This window comes from Nannospalax galili, unplaced genomic scaffold (assembly GCF_000622305.1).
Source record: "Nannospalax galili isolate Female #2095 unplaced genomic scaffold, S.galili_v1.0 scaffold66, whole genome shotgun sequence".
NCBI classification, from domain to species: Eukaryota; Metazoa; Chordata; class Mammalia; order Rodentia; family Spalacidae; genus Nannospalax; species Nannospalax galili.
In genome coordinates, this window is record NW_008356058.1 from 875530 (window position 1) to 897488 (window position 21959).

Genomic DNA, 21959 nt, shown 5'->3' on the forward strand with positions numbered 1-21959 from the left:
CCAGACTATTATGATTTTCAATGAACCGTGCCCCCATATCCTCAGGTATTTGAACACTTGGTTCTTGGTGGCACTGTTTAGGGATGTCATGGAATCTTTAGTAGGGTAAGACTTGAAAGAGTATGTCATGGGTTGGGGACTGAAAGTTCATAGCCTGGCCTCATTTCCAGTTCACTGTCTCTGCTTCCTGTTTGCCACTGAACATGTGAACTCTCAGCTTCCTGTTCATGCCATCATGCTTGCCCCTTGCTGCAATGCCTCCCCACCATGATGGACTCTTATCCCTCTGAAACCATAAGCCAAAATAAACTCTTTGTTCCATATGTCACTTCTGGTCAACAGAAAAGCAACTGACACATTCATATTACAAAAATGCTAAATAGGTAGAGGGAGAATAAAAAAAAAATCTCGGCCAGGCATGGTGGTACACGCCTTTAATCCCAGCACTTGGAAGGCAGAGGCAGGCAGATCTCTGTGAGTTCAAGGCCAGCCTGGTCTACATAGGGAGTTCAAGGACAGCTGGGGCTACAGGGAGACCCTGTCTCAAAAAGACCAAAAAAAAAAAAAACCCAAAACACAAAAAAACTCCTCCTGAGGTAAATAGAAAACTGCCATTCGTCTCCAACCCCCTCATACCACATGCTTTCTTTTTCTCTCCTGACCCCAGGGGCAAGAAGGACCCATTTTACATGTTCAGCACTGTTAGGACAAGGCCCTTCAAACAACGCTAGTATTGAAATGTGGAGCTTTCACTTAGAAGCCAACAAATTACTGAGAAAGGCTTGCTCCAAGATGTGTCTTTCTGGCCCTGAGGATAATTTCTAGTTCTCCTGTCACTCTCAAGAGATTAAGACTACTGAAGTATTCCTTATAACAAGCGAAGTAGAGTTGCTAGCATGAGGCTGCCCTCTAACTCATCACATGTGGCTCAAGAGACAGATTAAAGTTAGAAATAAGGAGAAAAGAAAAGCATTCAGGTCTCCCTGGTACTAAATCTGTTTTCATCACTCAGACATATCTTTGAAGCAAACCCCAAGAAAATCAGAATGCAAGTTGTAGCTTCGGCACTGACTACTAATTAATATTAGTGCTTTCAGGCTTATAAAAACATTGGACCATCAAAATCTTTGACTTTCACAAGGAAAATGGGAGTTGCTATTCTCTACCCAGGATTGAATACAGCATTTTTGTTTTCCATGAGTGCCACTGTAAGACAACAGGGTCAAAGCAGATCCATTGCTTACTTACTTACTTACTTACTTACTTACTTTATTTATTTATTTATTTATTTATTTATTTATTTATTTATTTATAGACAGGGCCTCATTTTGTAGTTCTGCCTGGCCTGGAACTCACTATATAGACCATCAGCCCCAGCTGGACTTGAACTCACTATGTTGCCCAGGCTGGCCTTGAACTCACAGAGATCACCTGCCTCTGCCTCCCAAGTGCTGGGACTAAAGGCATGCGGCACCACACCCAGCTAAAGTGCATTTTATAAGCTGGTAAGAGCAGCAACAAAACCAAAGCTTTCAATCATCTAAGTTCAATGATTTTTGTCTAATTTCTTAAATAAGCAAGAAAAACTCAAGGCTTTTTCATTCTATAAACTTTAAGCTGTTCCTAATAAAATGGTATAAAAATAGGCACAGGTGTATAATAAACAATTCCCACCAACAATAGAGCTAAAATACTTTTAAATTTCTGACTAAGGAACTTGAATACTTTATTCAGTATAGTCAATGACATCTTTCTAAAGCCAGAGAAAATATTTCTTTTGTTTATTTGTTTTTGTATGAGTTTATACTTCTATTAAGTATATGGGAGACCGTGGGAGGCATATACACATAGATATTTACATTTGCAGAAAAATCTAATATCATGAGTACACAACCCATACATTTTCTAAACTGACTATAGCTGACACATGGATTGACAATAGCACTCTACAACATCTGATGAAGTCCTTCATGCTCCGTCACAATCATCATTCACTCCTAAGAAAGCCATGATCCCTGATTCCAGCAACCTAAAAGACTTTTGCAAAGATAATGGGACTTGACTTTATTTAAGTTGCAATGAGAAAAGCTTACTGGAGAAAATGCAAGTGAATAGAATGAAAGAATGAGCCAGTAATCAAGTGAAGAGACCCTTAGAAGGAAGCCAAAGTTTGCAGGGATGATTTGAGCTCAACTGGTTTAATCTGAAGCAAGATATTAAATCTCATTAAACCATGAGCTATTTATCTAAAGATATAAATGGCAATGTCTACCTAACAGAGTTTTCATAGGCTTTAAAGTTAGTGTGGAACCAGTTCCTGGCACTTAGTTGGCTATAATAAATGCTTAATAATTGTTGTGTTGCTAGAATGAGCCAGTTATATAGATTTCAAACATGACCTTCTTACTAAGATCATTTTTATTTCAAGGAACATTAAAATCCTTGAAAAATAACAGAAGTTTAATATATTGGAAAGGGGCTTAACTACGCTTAAATAAATAAACATACAATCACATAAAAAAAATCCAGAAAGTGTGCTTCTTGGGAATAAAGCAAGTAGCTTATGACCTGGAGTAAATTTAGATTGAGATGTGAATTTCTGTTCTTTGCCCATCTTGTCTTCTATATACAAGAGTTTCGTATTGATTTTTGACTCTTCAGACTCTGTATTGTTCCTGGTGTTGGCTTACCGGCCAGATCTGATTAAATTGAAGCTGGTATCATATCAAGTTTACATTTCACATCTACACTTCGGTGTATGAGTCCCACAGTAATCCACCTTCCCTGGATTATTCACTGTTGTCATCACCTATTCAGAACTCTACTTGCTCATCACCCCTCTCAGCCCTACTGCCCTCTCCCTTCTCATGTCATCCTTGACATAAAAGAAGCAGGGGAAAGGCATTCACACAGCTCAGCCTGAAGGGCCACAAGGAGCTCTTGCTCTTTGAATTGTTTTTAATTTGCAAAACAAGAACAATAAGCATAGGAGAGTTGGTTTCATTTCATATGCAAGAAGAGACATTGGGTTTTCAAATGCTTTGCTTTCTGCAGATATAGTCAAATATCTGGTTAGAGGTTAATACCTTGTGCTGGATAGCTTTAGTTGTCAACTTGACACACCTGGGTAGAAGGAACCTCAATTGGTGAATTTCCCCCATTGGACTGGCCTGTGCCCATGTTCATGGGGCATCTTCTTGATTACTGGATGATGTGGGTGGTGCCATCCCTGTGTAGGCAGGCCTATGTTGTATAAGAAAGCAGGTTGAATAGGGGCCAGGGAAACAAGCCAGTAAACAGAGTTCCTCCGTGGCCTGTGCTTCAGCTCCTGCCTCCAGGTTTCTACCCTGAATTTCTCCTACCTTGGGCTCCCTCACTGATGTACTGTGACCCAGGAGATGTAAAATTAAAAAAAAACAAAACAAAACCTTTTGTCCCCAAGTTGGTATTGGTCAGAGTATTTTGTCACAGCAATGAAAAAACAAACTAGAACAGAAATTGGTACCAGGATCATGGAGTATTGCTATGACAGGCCTGACCACGGTGTTTGGGGAAGGATTGTGGAAATGTTTGGAATTTTGTGCTGGAAAAGTCATTGAGTGCTTAGAGTTTGTTGCCAAGGAATGTGGAACAGTTATGCCGAAAGGATTGTGGACAATGAAGGCCTGGCTTGTAAAGCTTCAAAGGGAAGTGGAGACTGTCAGGGCTGTTTGTGTCTTGAATTGAGAATCTATGGGCTTTCATCAGCTGGGGCTGAAGAATCAGCCATGATTAAAAAGAGAACAGAATCTGAAGTGAAACCTTTGCTTTACTGGAACAATTAATGCTGCTTAGCTGGGGCTAAAAATTCAGCTGTAACAAGAAACCAGCATCACTGTGGCAAAATCTTCTGGGATGTATTTCCTCAGGGTCAGCACACAGAAGTTATGGACCAGAGGGGGCCCAAGCCTCCATCTCAAGCTGAAAGCAGACTGTGGTGATGTTTAAGAGTCTCCTGCATGGTTCTGGTGTTGAAAGCATGAAGGGGTCACAGAGAGCAGCCGAGGCTTGGCACCCCGAGAAGCCAGGGAAGGCCATAGGTGAAAGTGCAGCTTCAGTTGCAGTGAAGACCCCAGGATTGAAGGGGTCATGGGGAGAATCTGAGGCTTTGCACCCTGAGAGGCCAGAAGAGGCATTGGTGAAGGTACAGCCTCAGTTTCAGTGGAGACTCCAGCTTTTTGGAGATGCCGGGACCATGGGACGACCATCAAGGACAGCAGCAGGTATGGAATGGAACTGGCCTGGGCGTGGGAGACTAGCTGTGTGTGCGGTAGATGTCAGGACCAGAGGAATAGAGCTGCTGAAACCCTTTGGAGTCCAGAAGATGATGAGTGAATCCCAGATGTCTAGCCTTGAGCTACTTTGCTGGACTTAGGTTTTGCTTAGGTGTGCCCTTTTGAAATAAGACAGTACTGGTTTTGGAGTTTACAGGAGCCCACAGTTAAGAGACTTTTAAGAGACTATGGATTTTTAAGTGTTTGGATTTTTTAAGGGACTGTGGAACTTTTAAGGTTGTACTGTCTGTATTGTGACATTGTTAACATCCTATATTGGTGACAAGAAATGGAAAGGTGATGGTTTAATAGTGATGTGTTTGTGTGTCAAGTTGATCATGTGTCAATGGTGCTGGATAGCTTTAGTTGTCAACTTGACACACCTGGGTAGAGGGAGCCTCAGTTGGTGAATTGCTTCCATTGGACTGGCCTGTGGCCAAGTCTGTGGGGCATCTTCTTGATTGTTGAGTGATGTGGGAGGGCCCAGCCCACTGTGGATGGTGCCACCCCTGGGCAGGTGGGAGTATGTTGCATAAGAAAGCAGGTTGAATAGGGGCCAGGGGAGCAAGCTGGTAAGCAGTGTTCCTTCATGGCCTGTGCTTCAGCTCCTGCTCCAGGTTCCTGACCTGAGTTCCTACCTTGGGCTCCCTCAGCGATGAACTGTGACCCAGGAGATGTGAGATAAAATAGACCTTTTTGTCCCCAAGTTGATATTGGTCAGAGTATTTTGTCACAGTAATGGAGAAACAAACTTACTGCTATTTACCCTTATTACAAAGAGGAAACAGTCTAGATTGATGTCTCAGAGCAGTTAGGGAGATGTACAGAAGGAGACTGAGTAGAGCTGGTGTCGTTCAAACGGACCTCTCTCCTTTCTTAGAAGGACGTTTCAGTACTTCCATTATCTAGCCACAAAATTGCAGAACTTTGAAAGAAATCTATGAGTATAGTCTGAGAATTAATAGAGAGCCTGCCATGTTTGCAGAGTAATTTCCATATTACTAATAACAGTAATATTCTATTGATTGGCTATTATATCCTTACCAGTATTAATAATAATGACAAGAAGAACAACAATTTATTAAATACCATTTGGATTTTGTGAACTGAATGACTATTTCTATCATTTTCACACCTGATTCCTAGTGCTTGCTATCTGGCACAAACCAGGGACTCAGTGTCACTGAATGACTGAATACATAGATACTGTGTCCAGTATTTTACTGTAATCTCTGCTTTAACTTAAAAAATTCTGTGAAACAGAAACAGTATCTTCATTTAAAGGTAATGAATAGCAGCGATGTTAACCGATTCATCAAAGCTATAGCACCTAAGTGTTTGTGTCACCAGTCAGTTCTATTCCAGTTTGTGCAGTGTCCACTGGTCTGAAGAAATTGTTCATAAGGCAGTTGAAATTCCTTCATTGTGCATGCACATCTATCTCATCCTATCCCATTCCCCATCTTCAACCCTATTCTTTTCAGAAATAGGAGTCAGTGTCCTAGGGAAGACCTGGCAGAAGATTCCCATAGAGTATGTGGGAAGAGTCCCGACTTTGTGCACATGTGTGCATCAGAACCCTGGACTGAGGGCCAGCTCCACATTGTAGCTGCTGGTCTGCGGCACTCTGCTCTGCCCATTTCTGATTCAGAGAGAAGTAGCCAGATTGCAAGGTCCTCACCATAGCACAAGAATGATTAGAGGGCTGGAGGGCTTGACTGTGGATATGAGATTAAAAGACCTCAATATTTATCATTTGTCAGATCTGTGACTAGGACAGACAGGAAAACTATTGATAAATATCTGGTGGGTGTGATCATCTTGGGCTGTGGAACTCACAGATGGCTCTCCAGGCAAGAAGATGCTGCTTGTTAGAGAGCACAGAAAGGGGTTGGGGGGGTGTGGAGTGTGGCTTCACCTGCTGATCCTCCCTGATGTCATCTGTGATGCTCAGTTTTTCTCTCAAACCTTAGGGTGTGAGGGTAGCTAGGAGTCTACTTCTCTAGGGTGAGGAATCACACTGATATTTTAGGTACAAGTCAGTCTTTATCACAGGGTAAACATTTTGCTATGGTCTTGATTGAAGCAATGAAGGAAAGGGACAGATCCTTTAACTTAGTGGTACTCAGGTTATGGGATTTTGGTGATAAATTCAGAGTAACCATCTACAAAAATAAGCATACCATTGGTGGTTCACTTTTATTCTTTATTCATAGTTTACTGCTTTGTTCCTTAAGAATTAAACTAAAGAAGATAGACTCTCACACCTCACTAATTTTTTTTTACCTGTTTGTTTACTGAATACCACAAGTGTTTGAATAAATCATGGTAATAGACTGCTACAAAATAAGTACTCACTGTTTAATGACTGGATGAATAGGTAAGCAGTACATTCACAGTCAAAACTAATCCCTCTAGCCATCACTGTTACAGAAGTGTGCATGAGAGCTAAAACCAGAGAGGTACTATATAGAACTCAGAAAAATAAAGAGTTCCACATAATATGTGAAAAACATTTATAAACTTTAGCAGTTCCTACCTAGATTGTACTACACTAAAGAATATGCACATCTCAGAAAGCTGCAGAAAGTCACCCTCTCTATACAGAGTGTGCTGTGAAGTACATTCCAGTTGTATGCAATTCAGGATTTGGAGCTAGGGGAACCTGGCTGTGGAGTTCAGCTCCCTTTAACACAGATGTGTATCCTTGGGGAAGGTATAGGAGGACTTAGTATGATGCCCCTGAGGACCCAGGAAAAATGACAGTGATACTGGGTCTTATTTAGTTTTTCGCATTTTGTCTATCATTTGTCTTTCTATTAATTTTTATTTTAAAAATAATACATTGAAGTGTGCATGGAAAATTACTGTTTTTATCTCATTCCTTTAAATTTTGTTTCCAGGCAGGGTGGAGGCTTCATGCATCGCAGTCTAATCTCAGTCCTCTTGGTATCTTTTTCTTTGTTTGCAAGTAGGACAATTATTTCTGTCTTAGAGGGATGTTGTTAGGATTTAATGAAACAGTACAGGATCTGGGTGTTCATACATTCAAGTAATAGATATTATCACTACTAGCTTTTTGTTCAACATCACTTAAGGAAAGAACAGCAGTGCCTTAGGACTATTTTTAATATGCTGCTGTAGGTCAGGTGCTTGGTATGTAACTCAGGGATAAGATACCATGTTGCCTCTAAGCTGGCATCTCCATTGGTCTTCTTCTGATTCTGTCTCATAACAAAACATTGCTGTCAGGATATAGCAAGGACATTTTCATCCTGAGATTCTTCATGGTAACTCTGTTTTCCCCAGGGCAGAGGCTCTGATATACTTTAGGAGTTTAATTCCCATCTAGACTTGTACACTGGCTGAGCACATGGGTTCAGGGTAAGTAGGACATATATATATATATATAGATAGATAGATAGATAGATAGATAGATATTACATCTTTTGTGTTCCAAGCATGGGCCAAAGTTCTGAGGCATCTGTGATTCAAAACTGGCAAGAACTATTGACAAAAGGAACAGGACCAAAATCTTCTACAGTCACAGAGTGGCAAGGTTGAAAGAACACAAAAATGTACTCTGGAAGTAGAAAAGGGAGCTTCCCAGTGTAGAAGGGAGTGCATTTCTTGGGTTGGATGACACCTGAGCTGCATCATGGAATGGATCAGGCATTGTAGATGGAGGAAGGGAGAAAACAGTTTAGATGGAGAAGATGTCCTGAGCAGGATGCACAGCGAGGCAGCCTTTATGCATAGAGATAAAAGAGCAAATGTCTCTCAGGAAAACAGCCCACACCAGGTACTTGACCTAGGGTCACGTAATCTAGAGAATATGGCCACAGGTGATGAAAGACTGAAGAGGTAAAAAGAAATACCACCACTCTGCTCTAGGCAGACACCAAGAGAAGTGGTGGGGTTCATCAGAAACAGTAACTTGTCAGTCTGGAGGAATGAGGTACCGATGCCCTGGTATCACAGGAGGGGAGGGGCACACATTGCTACAGTGAAATCTTGGGGAGGGAGCACTATGCATGGGGAGATGTGCATAGAGAATGGCAAGAAGCTAGAAATGGGAAGCTGGAGAGATGGCTCAGCAGTTAAGAGCACTGGCTGCTCTTGCAGAAAGCCCAGGTTCGGTTCCCAGCACCCACATGGCAGCTGACAACTGTCCTTAACTCCAGTTTCAGGGGATTCAATGCCCTTTTCTGGCATTATACAACATGGATACACTTACATACATGCAGACAAAACATTCATAAAATAGGTAAAAAAAATTTTTTTTTGGAGGAGAGGAGTTTAATTCTTTAGCAGTGCTTTTCTATACTCTCAAAACTATAGTCACAAGCTTGGTGTTTGTGCCAGGATACATGAAAGAATTAGTTTCACAAAGAACAAAGCACATTCTACAGCTTTACATTTAAAGTTAATCAGTAGGCTACAAAGAGTATATTAGTTTCTTACACAATCGATAGATTTTTAACAACTTCCAGGAACGATGGTCAGTTGTTGATTATGTTTAACATTAAATAGTCATCCTATGTCTTGCAGTACCATGACTTAGACTTATAATGTATTTCTGATCTAAAGCGGTCTTCCGCCAAGCCCAACATTCTTGTTTTCAAGAAATGTCCGGACCTCGTCCCTGACCATTCTTAACCTCTTCCTTCACCTTAGAGTACCTTGTCCATGCTGACAAAAACTTTGGGAGTTGCCTTTTGTTCTGCAGAAGAAAGCTCTTCCTGGTCCCCTGCTTTCTTTTATTTTATTTTTTTAACTTTTACAAAAACTTTATTGAGAAATTTATACATGCATATAAGGTGTTTTGATCAAATCCATGCCCACTCCCTCCCCTCCAACATTCCCCCCTCTGAAGAGGTAACCCTAAAATCTTTTAAGGATTAGGTACAAGCTCCCAAATACCTTTGACATTTTTGGCCTTGGAACAGAGTATGTTGCTAACAGGCCCAAGGAAATTTTGACTTTTAGCCAAGAAATTGGCTACATTTCTTTGGGGTCTTTTTACCCTAACCGTCTAGCCTAGTCCCACCTTGTGGTAAGGGAATAGGGACGCTGACCTCTCTGGCTTCTTCCTTGCTGAACAAGGATGCTGGGCGAGGCAATTGGAGTAGCCCTTAAGTGGGTCTATCTAAAAGACTCCCAAATTGCATAACCCTTATCTCAAGGAGGAAAAGAAAGTCTTTGAATCATGAATAGGAGATGTGAAGGAGAAGTAAAGGCAAGAGTAATTAGCATTACAAGTTCTAGACAGGGAACTAGAAAAAAGTCAGAACAGGGCATTTTTCAAATGTTCATATAAGAGTCCATTGGAGTTTCTTGACAAGGGTTTTTAAAAAGAAGCTAGAAAGGGAGCTACTGCTTCCAAGGTGAAGGGACATTGCTGGGGTAATGCTGGTGGGAAGAACAAATTAAGTCCTCTCCTACTTTACACCTTTAATTAGTGGTCCTTGCTGAGGTGCTTAACAGGAACTCAGCCGACAAATTAGAAGTGCTGTTGTCCAATTCCAGCTCCAGCACCACAAGGTAGAATATGGAGGATGTGTTAGAAGAAAAACACAGGGACTAGAGCTGGAGTGAGGTAGGGCTAGGGGAGGAAGAGTTTGAAAACACCCATACAACAAATAATGTGTGGCCCAATGACAGAAATGCTCTATCTGGAAGACAAATCCCTGTGTTGCATCCTCTTATAGAAGGTGTAAGAAGTTAGCAAAGAAGGACGTGAGTTTACTACATTACAAATACTTGGAAGTGATTCTTAGTTATTCATCAAAAATATTTAGCAATTGATGAAATGAAAATATCTTTCTTCCTTTTGTTTTTCTCTTAGCAAAGCACTTCATTGTTTAATGACTAACTGCAAGAAATACTCAGAAAGCTCTAAGAATGTGACTCTAATTAAGTGCTTTGTAACATAGGAGAGATCCTGAGTAATGTGTTAAGTAAGTAATGGTGTTCCTGAGTAATCGTTATCTAGTAAATGACTGAGACCATTTATTGGAGACTAGTGAGAAGGATGTTTTCATTATTTTATCCTTGTGGTTTCCAAAGATGAGCAAAAACACTTCAACCAAGAAAGGATGGGTACTTTATAGAGAAAGGCAGCTATTTTACTCTGCAGCTCCAGCTCTATCTCTCCATAGAACTTTGCTCTATAGGACATTCTAAAACAGAGGCATGAATGCAGCTTTGTTGATATCTGTACTGGAAGCGCAGAGAAAAATCAAAGACCATGAGTGAGCCCGTGCCACATATCCTGTTGTATACAACCTTGGGAAGTAGGGAACAACATTTCTAACACATACCTTTTCTTCTATTTGATTGCCCCCTTAAATAGTTCTTTACTTTTGTGTTCTTTTGCTGAGGAAAGCAAGAATCCGCTAACCATTGAAAAGTAATAACACAAGTATGATAATGTGTACGAATCAATAATGCATTTTAGCACAATTACTAATATAAGTCCCAGGTGTCTTTTCTCATGGATGGATTTTTATATTTGCTGGAGAGTAACAATCACTTTAGTATGTATTGCTAATTAAAAACCATTGAATAATTTCCAACAGATATTAAGTAGTTATTGGCATTTCTATGTCAGCTCCAGTAAATAATTATCTCACCTTGTATCACATAATTAAAATGACAATGCACCCCAACAAATATCAAGCAGTCATAAATAATTCCAATTGTGCAAAGTATCAGCCACACTCCCAACTCAGTTATGTTTGTAATTTAAAATCACATTTTTCGTTTGACTGCTGATTTATGAAAAATTTTTAAAAATCAATTTGCTTTTCTTAATGGGCTAATGCCCTTTGGGGATGTACCAGATGTTCTGCTGCCCAAGGCTGGCAGCTTGGCAGAAAAAAATTAACCAAGCATATTGATTCAAGACCTAAACAAGGAAAGGGTAATATTAATGGGTGGCTGGGTAAAATAAATTAACAGAAGATTTGCTGTAAGTGGTTCTTGAGATCCTCAAGCCCAATGATGCGAGTGGGTGTCCAGGCAGCAGTCTGTACTCCTGTTGGCACCTATCCATCCTTCCCCTAGTTGTCATTGTCAGCACAGACAGAACAGAGGATGGGTCCAATGGAGCACTGTCCTTTTCTTTGCCTAGGAAATAGTGGAAATGAGTTTCCTCAATATGCCACATTGCACCTGCCTTTCTAGAGCCTCCCTTTCACCAAAAGAAGGACATAGTTGTGGCTGAAAGTATCAGTCTAAAGCTTATTTCAGAGCAGATTGCAAAGCCTTCAGCATTAACAGGTATTTGTCCAGAACTTATGAACTAAGTGCTATGGTTGGTATTGATTCCAAGGTTTTAATTTTGTTGTAATTATTTATTTATTTATTTATTTATTTATTTATTTTTAGATGGGGTTTCATTCTGTAGCCTAGATTGGTCTCGAATTTCCAGTGATCTCCTGCCTCAACCTTCCAAGTGGTGGGCCTACAACACCTGGCTGGTTTCTTATTTATTTATTTATTTATTTATTTATTATTTATTTATTTTTGACATGTATCAGAATACTGCCTGCATGTGTGTAAGTGTATTCGTGTCATGAAATGCCCACAGAGGTCGGAAGAGAGTGTGGATCCCCTGGAACTGGAGTTACAGACTGTTGTTAGCTGCCGTTGTGGATGCTGGGAACTGAACCCAGGTCCTCTGCAAAAGCAGCTGGTACTCTTAACTGCTGAGTGTTTTCTAGAGCCCCACCTGGCTGGTTTCTTATCTTTTAAGACTAGAGACAATTAACTTTAATTATTCCTTTACCTCAAACAATTTAGGGCTGGTTGATTTGTATCTGTAAAACAGTATGTGATCATTGCCTATTCCTATGAAGGTGTAAACATCAGATAAAGACAGATCATTTTCACCTCTGTGATGGTGAGAGATGGTTATGGGTCCTTTAGAGCACCTGCCCACACCTTCCCTGCAGGAGGATCCTGACCATCTGTACTGACACCTGCCTTGGGTTATTTAGATGCTTCCAGGAGACAGATGGCAACATCCAGTGAACTTTAACTATTTGCTTAATGATAACTCCTCCTCTACGTTATTAAATTCCATGAGAGCAGAGCCCATGTCTACATTAATCAACAGTGCATTTCTAACAATTAGTCCAGAGTAAATATTTATTCAATTAATTGTTCTTAATTCTAGAAATAGCAAAAAGTAGAGAGAGCAAAATTGTCTAAGACTGTTTCAAGTAGAACATTTTGTTGTTTAACTGTTACTTAATTGTTTAATTAATTAGTAAAGAATTGTGCTATTTATAACAAATAACTCTCACCCTTTATGATCAGTTGAGTATCCACCTTGAAGGAGAAACATGATTGTGTACACTATGCTACATCCTATCCCATCCCAGCCTGTCTCTGTTCTATGTGACTCTTAATAACAGAAGTCTAAATCAAACGATCCCAAGCCAATGCACAGAGTGCCCTCTGGGTGTTCCCAGGGACATTACTCCTTGCACCAAAAACCAAAACCTGTGAGCACATGGATCAAATTCAAAAGAATTTTTTTTCTAATCTCAGATAATATGTGGACCAAACATAGGGTAAATTTTGTGAAGCATTCTAGGTTGGAGAAAAGAAGAGGTAGTTCAAGGTCTGTGACGACAGCCACAGAAGAGCAAGGTCTTCAGCTGTGCAGAGCAGCAGAGTGAACCACAGCGGAGTGGAGAACTTAGTGTTGGTTTGTACGCTGCAGTGGGAGGCTGGTTTTAGACCTTCAGACCTGCTCAGCTACTTAATGTAGTTTTCCAAGTAGACTGACTCCTTAGGGTCCTTCTTCTTGGCATAAGCATAGGAGGTGACCTGTGTAAAGAGACAAACAGAAAGGTAAGTGCACTCATGAGTATGGGTCAGTGGCTGGGTTGGCAATTTGTTCAGAAACAATTAAGTGTTTGAACTTCATACAAGCTACTTCTGAAAGCTTGTTGGAATAGGTAGGTGGGAGAAGGCACAAAACAATGGGAAACGCTGCAGAAATGTTCCAGAATTATGGCTGGAGTGGATTCTATTCAATATCCTGCTCAGTTATAGGATTATGTAGAGACAATGCTGTAGGATAAAAATGTGTTGTTCTTGTATCAGGTAGATTGAACTGGGCAAAACCTAAATTTTTCAAATATCTCTACTGTGGGGGCCACAATAGTTCAGTTAAAATACAGTGACCTATTCAAGTATATGACATTGATAAATTTCCACATTTGTTAAATTCCCAAGAGCATTATGTCAAGTGACAGAAGGATGTATGAAATTCTGTTTCCCTTACAGTTATTATTCTAGCTTTCTTCAGGACTTCTGTAAGATGCTTTATTTTTCTCTTTAACAGAAGCTGATTAGACAAGTTCCTTACATAGTATTAAAGTCCAGTCATTTAAATGATGCACTGCAAGTGCCGACTCTCACTCCATATACTAACTCAGTTCTCACAGTTCAGGCAGGGCTACCTGGGAGGAAGCATTCTATACACATGATCCGGAGCACTCTTTCCCCACGAGTGTCATCAGTGTCTTCATGCCAGTCCTGACAGCACACCCCTAGGATTGTAGCAATGCAGACGTGGGACATTAAGGTTATTTTAGACTGTATCCAGTCTACCTTTCACAGCCTACAAGATCTTGACTACTTAAAAAAAGACATTTATAGTACTCGTTATCTTTATTTGAGAACAGGGAAACAGCAGCCACCCCTAGGGTTATTCGAAGATGTAATGAAATGACAATAAAGCACCTAATATGGTTCTTGGCACATCCTAGATCCTCAATAAATCTCCATTCTCTATATACTTGGCACCAAGCCAGGTAGAATGGCAATGCTGAAGAAATTAGAACACTCCTTTAAGTACTTGCACTTAAAAAACAAACAGATTTACCAATACAGAGCGTTTATGACTTCAGCATCCTTAGTATAGATTTTAAAGAAGTAATTACCATGTTCATCATCTCATCTGGCAGAGCTGACCTAAAGAAGCAGTTTCCCATTTGACTAAACACAAACCAAGTATACTAAGAGGTTCAACTGTTATTTAGCCCATCATTCTGTTTGTGGCTAAAGACTGTGCTTTAAAGCAGTAAGCTCCGGTTTCTAACCCTGCCACCAGTCCCCAGGTTCTCAGGGTGGATTTGGAAACAGAGAATCACAGTTGTCCACCAGTGGAAGCTATATATCTTCCCTTCTCCCTTCGAAAGATTCATGTGGGATCAGGAAATTGGATGGACACATTCGCTTTGTTTAAATAACACTTGGTTTTGCTGCTTTTGATCATTGGTTCTTAGGAGCAGGCAGGCTTTCCACACCACATGCTGACTGCATACCTAACAGATATTTTGAATACAACAGCTTGACTCTCCTGCTGCTTGGATGATGGCAATGGGCTAGGTACTCCTTCCTCTTGCTTCTCCACCCCCAACCCCAAGGAGATTTCAAGTGCAATTTGGCCTTGCACATCAAATAGCAATTTTCCTGTAGAAATCACAACCTCCAAAATTCTCCCCTAATCAAATCTATCAAGCCCAATTTAGGGGTGAGCTTGTGTCTGTTTATCAAGGAAATGGAGTTGAAATTGCCCCCTTAATGGAATCACAGCTGCCCACCATAATCTTTCACATGCTTGTTTGAATTAATGGCCAGACTTGGCCTGTGCTCTCCAACCTTGGAATTTGATGCGGGTTACAGGAAATTGCTATAATTTCTGTTCTGGGATTCTCAGGGATGGTGTGGCTTTGGGGACTGGGGTTAGAATTAATGTGTCAGAGAAATTAAAGAATTCAGAAGTGTTTGGGGGAAGATTAGCACTTTTACACAATACTCAGTGAGTCACCTCTGCCTCAAAGCAAACCCATTGGGAGCCATATGAACTATTTTTACCAAGTCACAGAGAAAAAATAAACAAAACAAAACTAGGAATGGCTTTTTCAAAAGTCAGATTTTAAATCAGAAGAGCAGATGTGGGTAGACTGCATTTGTTCTCTAGGTGCTCCCTTGGATCAATGGTGCATTGAAGTTGCTGTTCTGATGAAGTAGACAGCCAGGCTAAGATCTCTGTGTTCTTGGGGAGCACAAAAACAAGCCATTAGCCTGTGTCCACCCTTTGTCTTGTTCACGCCTATGAGACTCTACAGATACTCTGTGTCCTCCTTGGAAGCCTCCCTTGGAGCCTGTGTTCCATTCAGCACATGGGGGAAGATCCCTTTCCAGCTTTCCTTTAGTACAGAGTCATTTCATAAAAAATATCTTTACCCCTTTATTAAGAGACATTCTAGTCCTTTTTAGAGGGTATTAGAACTTTATTTTGAGGCAAGGTCTCATTTATCCCAGATGGGCATCAAATTTGCTACATAGCCAAGGATGATCTTGAAATTCTGACCTTCCCGCCTTGACCATCCCACAGTTGGAATTTGTTGGGAGTACAGCACGCACTATCACATCTGGTTTATCCTGGGTTTTGCTCATGTTAGAGAGGCACTCTACTAACTGAGCTCTGTCCTTAGCCTGTATACTAAAATCTTGTGTTTATATTAAGCCATTCTGGCCATTTTTTTCTTGTGTGTTTTCATGTTTTTATCCCATGTAGTTCCCATGGTAAAGAAGGGAGGTGAACTACTTATAATAACACAATTCTTAAATGTCAATTTAAGAAACCCCAGTTAAATGACATATTCAAGTACTGGTGGCATCAGAATAAGGCCACCTTGTTACAAACCCAGTGCATTCTCCTAACATTTTTAGAGTTTCAAATCTTTATCCTACTCTCTTTGGTTTGCATCTTTCCTGATGCAGCCTCCATGAACCAGTCCTGGGCTGCCCACACAGGTCACCCAAGATGTCTCTGTGCCCCACCAGTAAGCTGAGCTGCCTTATCGTCCCCATCCCTCTGCAATGGATGCTGAACATTACAATGCATGTGTAAGGGAGATCCTCTTTTCCTGAAATATGCCTGAAGTTTTTCATCTTCCAATTGAAAATAAAAGACTTGCATTAGAGAATCATGGAAATTTAATAAATGTGAGGAGAAAGCCTATTCATTTTCTTCAAGAGTGGCTAATGCCTCTCTCAAAAATTCTCTTACTTAAAACTAATTCAACTTTTCTCTTGTATCTCTTTCTTGTTCCATTTCCTGCAGCCTGGCCTGCCTCTTCTCATTTTACTTAAGGCCATTTGCATGAAAAATGCTACTTGGCATTTTATCTTCTGCCACACGTTCTCTCAGAATTCACAGTCCCTTGGTATCACCTCCAGCTCTGTACCCACACTTGGAGATACCTTTCAGCAAGAGAGTATGTGTTACTGGTGCCCATCAGCAGTGCCCTCTGAGGGATTCTGAAAGCCTCACTGCTACTGGACTGCCCTGAGCATGGGAAAGTGGAGGATAATAGACAGGTGTGGAAGGGGGAGCTGTTTAGCGTGGGGCATCAGCAGCTTTTCTCTCCACCTGTGGATCCGTGGTTTATGCTGAAGAGGCAAATAGCAAGGGTTAGTTCCCCGCTCCTGAGCTTGGCAGGCTCCCCTTCCTGCCTACACTGCATATAGCTGACTAAGTCTGACAGACTGTGAACAGAAACAGAAAACAAACAAACAAACAAACAAACAAACCGCTAATTTACCCCACTTTGTAAATCTGCTCACTGGATTGATTGAGGTTTGTCTGCCGTGGTATGTGGCCCCGGCAGGTGTTAGAATTACAAAAGAACACCTATGGCTTTGCACAGGAGCCTGCGATGTTGAGTGGACCTCTGGACAGATGCAGACACATCTCTGGATTGTTTAGAAATGGTGTCATCCATGAACCACAGGAAGAATTCCAACATCATAGTTACCAGGTGCCCTTAGTTCCTAAAATTCCATAGAGTTGCAAAGTATTAAATAAGGTTGATTTAAGTATGTTTCAGTGAACAAGCTTGATGTTCTGGGTATTTTCTTTCCTCTCTCTGACAAACTTGTGAGAGAACATTCTACATTTAGTGTGCACAAGCCTGTCTATGCTTCTGCAGGCTCTGCACCTGTTTTCTGACTTCACACTTCAATTTCTTCCTTGAAGTTGATAACCAACTTATTAATTATGAAATAAATTGTCTGAATCTCAATCCTACTCCCTTCCACAGCTTTTCCTTCCCAGTGGTCCACTGCACTGTGCACTAAAATCTTGTTTCTGCACATTGATCCCTCTGCCCTCTCCAACCTCTTTGGCCACGTGTGCTCTACTGACCAGATCTGTTTTCAGTGCTCACAGGGAAGTTGCCCTCCAGAATCTGTCCCTGGCCCTTTATTTTTTTGCATACTTTCTCTCTTGGTGTTCTCATCACCTCCCACTGTCCAATTATCACCTCTGTGGGAATGGTGCCTAGATCTGCTTCCCACTTAGACTCCCCTCCTGAAATCTAATTCTGCATCTATCACTGTCTGCAGAACCTGGCCAGGGCTCTCCCTTGCCCTGCATGACTCTGCCTCTTGAGCTGTTAATCTGTTGGTATGAATGGTATCTTGTGTCATTTTTCACTGCTCCCTTCCCCAGTCTATTCCCACCTGCTAAGCCTGCTTTATTTTAGCATTATACTTCTCAGTTGAACTATCAGAATAAACAGTTTAATTAATCTCAATCTCTCTCTCTCTTTCTCTCTCTCTCTCTCTCTCTCTCTCTCTCTCTCTCTCTCTCCTATATCAGTCTTCTCAAGGCACAGCTCTCACCTTGGCATTCCCTAATCAGAAACCATTAACAATGCCTTCTCTGCCAGGAAAACTAAGCCCACCTCACCTTTTCAGGATGAATGGGGCCAAGCCCAACTCTTAAACTTCACAGTAAAGGCTGTGTGCTGCTGGTGGTCTATCTCCAGCCCCTACCTTCTTCTTTCCTGCGTACACCAAACACCTGCATGAACTCTGGACACCCATGAGTACTAGTTTCCAGGACAGGAAATTCATTTTCCTTGATGCCTCTGCATTTGAACATGCTAGTCCCTCTGCATCCTGCCTGGCTGGCTTCACTCCATCTCCATGTGCTCTTTCAGTGTATCTATCACCTTTAATACCCAGTGTGTGGATTATGTCCTGAGCAATCTTCTCTCACCCAGCCTTCCAACAGTGGTCATTACTTTTGCCCTACTCCCAGGATGCCTTGTTTATCTCCACCACCGGCATTTGAATTTCTCCTTTCCAAATGAATGTGCTGACATTTAGTCTCTAGTTGAGGTAACGTTGGGAGGTGGGAACTTTGGGAAAGTGACAAGTCATGAAGACTCCATCCTTGTGAATGGATTAGAGTGTTCTCAAATGCTGGGTCAAACTAGGCATGGAACTTTTCCTCTCTCTTCTACTGTGTCTGCCCTGTAAGGAGACAGCTCTTCCCATCTAGAGGAAGCAGTCACAAGGCAGGCCCTCAGTCATTAGACACTGAACCTGCTGTGGCCTCTACTTCAAACTCTTAGCCTCCAGAACAATGACAGATAAATTTCTGTTCCTTATAATTTACCTAGCATCATTATTACTTTTTATATTTTTAATACTGAATCTCCCTCTGCAGTCCTTGCTATCCTTGAATTCACCAGGCTAAATTGGCCCCAAACTCACATCAATCCCCTGCCTCAGCTTCCTGAATGCTGGGATTACACACCTAGCTTAGATATTTTGTTATAGCAACACAAAGGGGTTTATGTCTTATGATGCTTGCTTTAACAAATTAGAGTCCTTGAATATTTTATTTATTTTTATACTCCCCCCAACACTTAACATGAAACCAACATGAAATCACCCACAACTCCTATTTTCCAGCCAATCTGGATCGCTTGCTATTGCATGACAATACACAGTGTCTTGCAACATACATGGGGGACTGGTCTGAGTACCTGAAGGAGTTCCCAAATCTGCAGATGCTCAAGTCTCCTGCAGAAAATGTCATAGCATTTGCATATCCTGTATGTATCCTCTCATACCTCATTAAATATAAATCTTATGTAAGTAGTGATGTGCTATATTGTTTACAGAATGATGAAAAGAAGAAAATCTGCATATGTTCGATACAGACACCATATTTTTGGCCAGCAGTTGATTAACTCCACAGATACAGAGGGTAGCTGTTCTGTGATTTTCTCTCTCTTAGTTTTAGCCTCATCTTTTCTTCATGCTGAACTCCTTTACTATCAATTTACCAATTTCTACTCACCCTTAACTGCAGCAGTATGATGTCACATTATGGTCGCACCTGAAGAAAAACAGCCTGACTTAGCATTCATTAAAACCAAGAGTGGAACCCAGTCTGTTTTGAATTGTTCCATCAGAGTTCTCCTGGAACAGTATGCTCACCCCATATTGAAACCATATATCCAGCATCACATGGGGAAAAAAAAGCTGACTGCTCAGAGGATTATGTCCCTTCTGACCCCTACTGACCTAGGACAGCGCACCCAACCACAAACAGATGTAACCAATCTAATCCCACCTGTTTGCAACATACAACTGGGTTATCCATTGCTTTAAATGAACATTCCCTGATGGCAGCCCTTAATATTTTCACAACATCCACACATACGTACATTATTCTTGGTCAAAATTAAGGAAGGCTCATGAGGGATTAAAGCTGTATATTTAGTTAATAAGAGGAACTCAAGGCCTAGTAACCTTGTTTACATTGTGTACCCGAGATAGTGTCCCAGGAGTCATTCCCACAGTCCTTCCTGTTTGTTTTCTAAAAGAAGAAGCATGTCCATAATGTAACAGGCAGCCTTCCCTGAAAAGTCATTCCCATACTTGACAAAGCTCCATGTGCACATCTTCTTTCATATGAAACTGTCTTTGACCTTATTTTACCAAATGTATAAGTGTGTGTGTGTGTGTGTGTGTGTGTGTGTGTGTGTTCAAGTGTGTGCTCCCAAAAGTTGGTGAGAATGATTTATGACCCATGGGTCAGAACCATGTTACAATGTGTGTCTAGATACTTTGTCCTGTTATTTTTTAAAAGTTTTTACTACTATAGCACCATACTCTCATATCCTGGACAATAATGTTTTTTAAACTTTTCTATGATATATAGCACATGGAATATAGCAAGTGATGAGTAAATGTCAATTCACATTCTTTATTCTTTAAGGCATTTCCCTTTTGTGATGTTTTAGTACATTTATGAGTTTTCCTTATTGTCTATAATAGAACAAAACTCTCAATGACTGAACAATATCCAATTCACATCTCTCTTCCCAGCAGTGACTATGAGAGACTTTCCTGTAATTTCGTTGTTCATAACATTTGTTGAATTTAATGGAGCAAACTGATTTAGAAAGCTTTATGCTTTAAAAAAATGTAGCTTTGCTGTTTTCACAAAATTGGATGTGATGTTCCTGGTCATGCCTATAAGATGTTGGACATCACACTTCTGGTAGGGAATGTAGCCTACGTGATCATGTATTTTCTGTGGGAAAATCAGATTAGATATCCATCCTTTAAACTTGTGTCTTTAACAGAATGTTCGTTCTTTTCTATCTTCACACAAGCATGGAAAGAGTGAAACAACACTGACTTGACAACTTTGCTTGAAAAGGTGATCTGGTTAGAGTAAATTAGATTATCTGGCAAATTCCATGCAGCAACAGACTTTTTCTAGAAAATTAAATGCAGATTTTTGAAGAAATTGGTTTTCAATTATGAGCCACATTGTGTATAATTGTTTATGGATACCATTCTAATCATGTGCAATTGTTTATGGATACTGTTCTACCACGACCCAGAATCTTAAAGCATCAACAGGTCATCAGATTTGAAACTCCTGAACTTTAAGATGTTTCATTCTTTAAGAAAGTGAAGTCAGGGCTGGAGATATGGCTTAATGGTTAAGAGCACTGATTGTTCTTGCAGAGGACCTGGGTTCTATTCCCAGCACCCACATGGCAGCTAACAACCTACCATAACTCCAGTTCCAGGGGATCAGACACCCTCTTCTGACCTTCGTGGGCACTGTATGACATGGGTGCACTTACATACATGCAGGCAATATACCCAGACACATAAAATAAATAATAAATGAAATATTTAAACTTTTTTTAAAAACTGAGATCAAGTGCAATTGCCTTGCTGAAACTAAAAAGTTGATCTGAGAACTTCATGTAAGTTTTTCAATACATTTATTTTTATTTCTATATAATAAAGGATCTAGAGTGAATAAAAGTACACATGTACTATACTATACATGAAGAATGTGGGGGAATTGCTGAGGAGTTTAAAGGTATTATACAATAGAATTTACATTATCTGGTGCCACTCTTTCATTGTAGATAAAGGACAAGGATTTGCCCAAGGAACAAAGCCAGCAACATGGCAAGGAGCACATCTCAGACTCTGTGTTTCCTGGTCCAGTGCTCTTCACACTCTTCACACACATCACTCCATGCCATCTGTTCTCCAGAGAAACACTCTCTTATACTAGAAAGAACCAATTAAGTTCAAGCAGTGTGTATGTAGCTCTTAGTGTGTTCCAATCATGATCCTAAAAACAAGGATCAAGAATTGATATACATAGTCTCTGCTTTTAAGTGCACATGCTTACATGAAGGAGAAGAACATATAGACAAATACCCAAGACTTATTAAGAGATAGATACTGTAAAGGATACTAAGAAAGTGAGGGATAGTG

At 40.6% G+C, this 21959-nt stretch overlaps 1 protein-coding gene across 3 annotated transcripts in view; it reads left to right on the plus strand.

The window, feature by feature from the left end:
* The window catches only part of Ntm (neurotrimin), a 1074128-nt gene that overhangs the window by 444598 nt on the left and 607571 nt on the right, over positions 1–21959 (plus strand). The gene's annotated exons all lie outside the window — the stretch shown is intronic.